Source organism: Apis dorsata, unplaced genomic scaffold (genome assembly GCF_000469605.1).
Source record: "Apis dorsata unplaced genomic scaffold, Apis dorsata 1.3 scaffold_132, whole genome shotgun sequence".
Taxonomy (NCBI): Eukaryota; Metazoa; Arthropoda; class Insecta; order Hymenoptera; family Apidae; genus Apis; species Apis dorsata.
In genome coordinates, this window is record NW_006263425.1 from 346,254 (window position 1) to 351,871 (window position 5,618).

Sequence of the window (5,618 nt, forward strand, 5' to 3'; positions counted from 1 at the left end):
ATATTTTAGAATTCTTTTCTTTTTACCCTCTTCTTACACTCTATAAATATTCTTTAAGGTAGGATTTTATTTTTATTACTGTTTTATCGGCGATTTCCTCCACATTCCTCTCGATTCTATTTTATTGGAAATCGGTTGATGTCGGTGGATTTTCCCGATTATTTTTCGTTTCATTTCCCATCAAGATAAACCAAGATAAACCAACGAGAAGTTTGATGATATTGAAGTTGTTTCTCTCGAATATTTGTAGATTTAAATTAACTTCTGTAGAGAGTAAATAATGGTTAATAGGAAATTTTTTTAAGTAGTATTAAAAAGATAAAACGAACTTTTATGATCGGTTTTAATATTGGATACATTTCAATAAATAGAAAAAATTTCTTGTTTAAAAAGTTCTTTATTAAATAACAAATATATGATTATTTAAAGAAAAAATGAAACGAATTTTAAATATATTTTTTTTCGTTGGAAAATTTTGAGAAATTTTAATATCGAAATATCGAAATAAATCGTACTTTTAAATAATTCCATGATGATTAAAAAAAATATTTAAAATCTGTATTATTTTTATCACGTTATTTATTATCTTGTCAAAATTAATTTCTTTTTTATATTTTCAGCTTATAAATTTTTATTATTAATTTTTTATATTAATTCTAAAATAAAATGCATATAGATTAATTACAATTCACATTGTTTATAAAAAAAGAACACCATATTGTTTAATCTTCAATGTGAACATTTTTGATCTCGCTCATCAATCAAAAATTTGTTATTAATATCAAAAAATAGATTAAATTCAACCTTTCAAGTAATGGATTAATAAAAAGATTTTTAGAAAAGTTTTTATAAAATAAAATGTCTCGAGAAAAATGGCAAATGTTGAATAAAGTTAAATAGAAAAATGTATCATTATGCAAAATTTATCGTGAAAAATTTTCATAATTATCGAACTTTGAATTTTTTCCAATTCGAAAAAACTAATTTGACTTTAAAAAATCTTTTCAAAATTTATCGTTTTTTCTTTTTTTGTTAAATATTCGTTTTATTCGAGGTAAAAGGAAAAGTTTGGTGAATATTGTTAGCGAATTAGATGCAATTACGAGCATTATGCTCCCTCTTGTTGTAAACTTCGCTCTCTCTCGACATACTAGTCACCCTAATGAGTGCTATGTGCTTAGGAATACGAATGCTTAAAGCTGTTACACCATTTTCATGCTGAGTGTTCATATTTGTCAAATTGCAATGTGTGAATTACGAATTCTACGAGAAGAGAAATTTACATAATGGTATTATTAAATATATACTTTAAAAGATCTTATTCTCGACGCTTAACAAATTTAACCATTTTAACCATTACTTATTTTTGGTTAAAAAAAATAATTAATGCAAAACGTTTATTATAATATAAATATTTTTATGCCATATCGTAGATACGTAAAAAAAAATTTTACCATCAACCAAAATGTCATTTCTTAATTTTGAGCAATGTTTAATTACAATTAATTATTTTACCGTGATTTTTTTTTTCCCTTAAATTTTATTTTTACGTAAAATTGCACAAATATCGAAAAGTGCTCAATGGAATTCTTCAATATTGATTTTAGCTTATTTCTAAGTCAGCTTTATTTTCGATATGTATCAAAAAACTTTAAATTTCAAAAAAACGAAAAGTCCCTAGTTTTGCTTTCTTATTTTCAAGATAAATTTTTAAAAATTTGATAGCTAGAAGAAGAATTAACAAAAATTTTCACTTCATTTTGCAAAGTATACTTTTGTAAATTAAAAAATTATATCACTGCAAAAATTAAAAATCTTTTCGTCCGATTCAGTGCATACGCGTGCACGCACACTTTCTTGGATGATAGAGAAATTCAACTTCTTCGCGTAACTGTTATCTAACTTTTATTTGAGTTATTAGCTTCGTCGAGAGAAACTTTGAATATATTCCCCCACGATAAACGCGGAACAAGATCCATTCAAAATATGTTCAACGATTGTTATTCGTGTTCAATGATGTTCCTGTGACACGATAATTGTCCACGATATGGAAATTTGAAATTTAAAATTTTTTTGATATATATCGAAAATAAAGCTGGCTTAAAAGTAAGCTAAAATCAATATCAAAGAATTCCACACGATATATCCACGAATTATAGATAAATGATTTTAAGTGGAAATAACGCTTGATGAGCGAAATTTAAATATTCAACGTGATATATTTATTTTCGTACTTTTATCTGTCATCTTTGATCATTTCTTTCGTATTTTATTAGATTAAAACTGGACGTGTCGAATCTATTTTCATCTGTTTAAATTGTTCCAATAAGGAATTAAAATTTTCATATATTTTTGATCGATAAATAATACTGTATTGATTTATAAAAAAATTTATGATTTATTTCTTTAAAAAAGAGAGAGAAATATAGAAAAAATTCAATAAAAATCGATAAAAAATGTCAAATATTTAATTGAAAAATTTTCACGCATGGATAAATCTTACGTCCAATCGCTCGAAGAAAACAGATGGATAAATAATACATAACCCCCGAGATAGTATCCTTTCCTCCTATATATTCTTTTCCACGGCAATCACGAAATGGCGTTTTTTTCTTCCCTTTTTTTTTTTTTTTTTTTCCCGGGCAACCCCGAAATGGGGTTTTTTTCTTCCCTTTTTTTTTTTTTTTTCCCGGGCAACCCCGAAATGGGGTTTTTTTCTTCCCTTTTTTTTTTTTTTGCCGGAAGACACGCAAATGACTCCGGTTTTGATACGATCCGCAAGAAAAACGAATCCACACGCGACACTCGAATCCCCGTGCACTCGGCTGTTCCAATAACAACCATAATTCCGGACTTTCTGCCGTGTCGAGCGAATTTTTCCCCGGGTTTTTTTGCGCGGCTCACCTTTGTCTTCCCGGGAATAATCCATGAAAGTGGAATCGAAAATTTCCGATTCGAAAATCCGGTGCGCCTCGGAGAGAACCGGTATGAAATTTTTTCCCCTCCCCTCTCCCTCGAATATTCTTCTACTAACCAAATTAGTTAATTTTTCAGATCCTGCATATTGGCGTGGAATAAGAAATATAATTGTTTTGCAATTATTAAAGTGAAAATAAATTACGAATAATTGTCTGGAGGAAAAGGAGAACAACAAGAAATACAATGTTGCTGGAAGATCGTACGAGATTAAGTATTGAAAAAAAGTAAGATAAGTAAATTAATGTGTTATCAAAAATTCCCTATCTTTCCTCCTAAATTAATAATAATAATCCAAATTACCAAAAATACAACACAATAGTGTAAGTATTTACACTCTGCACAATATATATAATAAACTCGCGATGAATACAAATAAAAAATGAAATTTTTATTCGCCATTCGCTATTCATTTGAGGAAGTACAAAAGCAAGGAGTGCAAAGTTCTTCCGCGAATCGAATTACACCGATTTCGCCGCGAAGGAACGAGGAATAGTAAACACCCTAATTGGGAACCTTTTTCGTAATTGGGAAATCCTCCCCTCGCGAGTTTGGATCCATCACTCTGGTTGAGCAGGAAGGAACAATCCTCGTGTGACAATCCTCGTTTCCGTCGGCGGAAGTTTGGTAAACGGGGGGAGGGGGTTGTCCAAACCGCCGGAATTCGAGCTGTAAATATAGTTTCGTGGGAGTGAGGGGGCGCGAACGAGGCAGAAATTCGATTTTGCCTCGCGGAATCTGCGGTCCGCAGAGGTGTTCCGCAGGAACGTAACGACGACAAAGCGTGGAAACCACGCGTGCCATCTCGGCAATCCGGCTGTCCTAACTAGGAGGCCGATAAATGGACGGCTTGATAACAGTAATTTATGAGAGGACGATGAGAGAAGGTCGGCTTAATTAATCTTTTGTGCTTGTAAGTAATTGAGCGAGTTTAAGTTTAAGTTATTTTTGAATTATTGAAACAGTGATTACGTTGTGGTCTCGTTTCGTGTTCGTTTGTTAAATCAAATTGTTTTATTATATATTTGGATTAAATTCAGAAAGATTTAATTTATTCGATATTCCTCCCTATTCAAAAGTGAAAAATTATAGGTAGAATTAGAAATTAATAAAATTTCATCCGTGGAAGAGACTTAGAAGAGTTATATAAATTGTTAAATTAATTCGTAAGAAAATCAGTCAGGATCTAAGGTCTTTAAACTTGTTAAGCCCTCTTCGAAGTCGAGTCTTCGAAGTCGAGTTTTAAGTTGCAGTCGCGTGTATTCTACCGAAAACATTCCATTGGCGTAGAAAAAAACTTTTATGGGCGCTTTAATTTTCAAGGAAACTCGAGAGAACATGCGCCCGAGGATATATAATTGAAGAAAAATAATTTTTCAGAAGAATTATTAAAGTAGAGGTGGAAAGAGAGAGAATGTAAAAATTTAATCGTAGAAATATATTTTTTTCTGTGCTTGTGACGAAGAATAATAATAAAAATTTCAAAATAGAAGACAAAAGAAAATGACAATTAGATTGTACAAATGAAGAGTGGAAAATTATTTTCATAGCCTTATGATTTTATCAAAAGGAGAAAATATGCATGAGGTATAAAATATTCAAATAAAGAAAATAATAGAAAACTGAAGGATACTCTTATTTTTAATTGTAATTGTAAAAAAAATGAAAAAAGTTTTCAGAACAACAGGGAATTAAAAATTCCCTTATAACTTTATCCAAACAAAAGAAAAATGCATCAAGTATTGAATAAACCAAATAAACTTTCGCAATACAATTCTAAAGATACATCCACGACTTGAGAAAAAGCGAATCAATATTAAATCAAGAAATAGATCCAAATGAAAAAAAACTTTACAAAGAACCAAAAAAGTTGAACCTATCTTCAAAACTTCAAGATTTCAACAGATTATAAAAATTCAATTTTCAGCTCGCCATCTTGCAAAACTAATTTCAAAAAAAAAAAAAAAAAAGAAACAAAATCAAATGGCAAAGAATGGAAAAATCCCTTGTCTCCTCTAAAAAAAAAAAGAAGAATCTCCAAAGAGCCATGAAAATTCGATTTCTAAACAACGAATTTCCACAACGGAACGCAATCAAGGCGTTCCAGTTTATTCATTATCGCCAACAGAGGAATACACTCGTCCCCTATGTCGCGTTATCTCTTAACCCGCTTAACAAATTCTTTGCCCTCGCTTCGAGATGTCCTTTTTTTTATTTGCCTTTTCATCCATCGTTCACGCTTTGTTTCCACCATCATCGCCAGATACCCGATCGCGTAATCAGCGCGTCGAACCTCGTACAATAAGACAATGCAATCCTTCTCCTCCTCTCTTTCTCTCTCATCCTTTTCCCCCTCTTTATCTCTTTTCATGCTTTCTTTTTTTTTTTCTCTTCCTCCGCTATTTTTTTTATCGAGAGGGGGAAAAAAGGCTCACGTCCCATGAGGACGTGAATTCCATTAGTTACGCGTTCTCATTTAATCATCGAGATTGAAATTTCTTTCGGAGAAAGGATCGACTCGAACGAATCTTTCCTATTTTTCGCGCCAAATGTACATGGATATACACGAGATATACGGATATATTATTATGGACAGTTTCTTTTATTTATTTATTTTTTTTTTTTTTTTTTTTTTTTTTTTT

General features: G+C 30.8%; 1 protein-coding gene across 4 annotated transcripts in view; it reads right to left on the minus strand.

The window, feature by feature from the left end:
• Positions 1 to 5,618, minus strand: part of LOC102676038 (rRNA 2'-O-methyltransferase fibrillarin-like) — a 67,137-nt gene that overhangs the window by 47,946 nt on the left and 13,573 nt on the right. The window contains exon 1 of one of the 4 annotated variants that reach the window (XM_006612985.2): positions 2,905 to 3,048. The exons of the other annotated variants lie outside the window; for them this stretch is intronic. The gene's annotated coding sequence lies outside the window, so the exon portion shown is untranslated. Of the gene's footprint in view, positions 1 to 2,904; positions 3,049 to 5,618 lie in introns of those variants that run through there. 4 annotated transcript variants of the gene reach the window in all.